The sequence below is a fragment of the Mastomys coucha genome, unplaced genomic scaffold, assembly GCF_008632895.1.
Source record: "Mastomys coucha isolate ucsf_1 unplaced genomic scaffold, UCSF_Mcou_1 pScaffold18, whole genome shotgun sequence".
Lineage (NCBI taxonomy): Eukaryota > Metazoa > Chordata > Mammalia > Rodentia > Muridae > Mastomys > Mastomys coucha.
Window position 1 is genome coordinate 92,397,776 of NW_022196900.1, and position 657 is coordinate 92,398,432.

Below are 657 nucleotides of genomic sequence, written 5' to 3' on the forward strand. Positions count from 1 at the left end.
TTTAGAACTAGGTTCTCATGTACTCCAGACTGACCTCAGATGAACTATGTACCTTCAACTCCTGATCCTCATGCCTCCAAATCCCAAATTCAGGGATTAAAGGCATGCACCACCTGGTGTTAGATTTATTATTTAGTTAGTTATTTCGTTATTTACATTATCTATTATGTGTGAATGGCTGAGGAGTTAGATTTATTATTTATTTATTTATTTATTTATTTCGTTATTTACATTATCTATCTATCTATCTGTCATGTGTGAATAGCTGAGGCCAGAGGAGAGCAATTTGGTGTCTTCTATGGTCTCTCTCTCTCTTAATATACAGTGTCTTACTATCTAGTTTTGGCTGGCACTATCTAGTGAGCCTGGAACTCACAGTGTAGATCAGACTGGCATAAAACACAATAGAGGGCTGGTGAGATGGCTCAGCAGGTAAGAGCACTGACTGCTCTTCAGAAGGTCATGAGTTCAAATCCCAGCAACCACATGGTGGCTCACAACCACCGGTAATGAGTTCTGACACCCTCTTCTGGTGCGTCTGAGGACAGCTACAGTGTACTTACATATAATAAATAAATAAACACAACAGAAATGAAGTCCATCTGCCCCTGCCTCCAGAGTGTTGGGATTAAAGGCATGGTCCATTCTGCTGAGCAG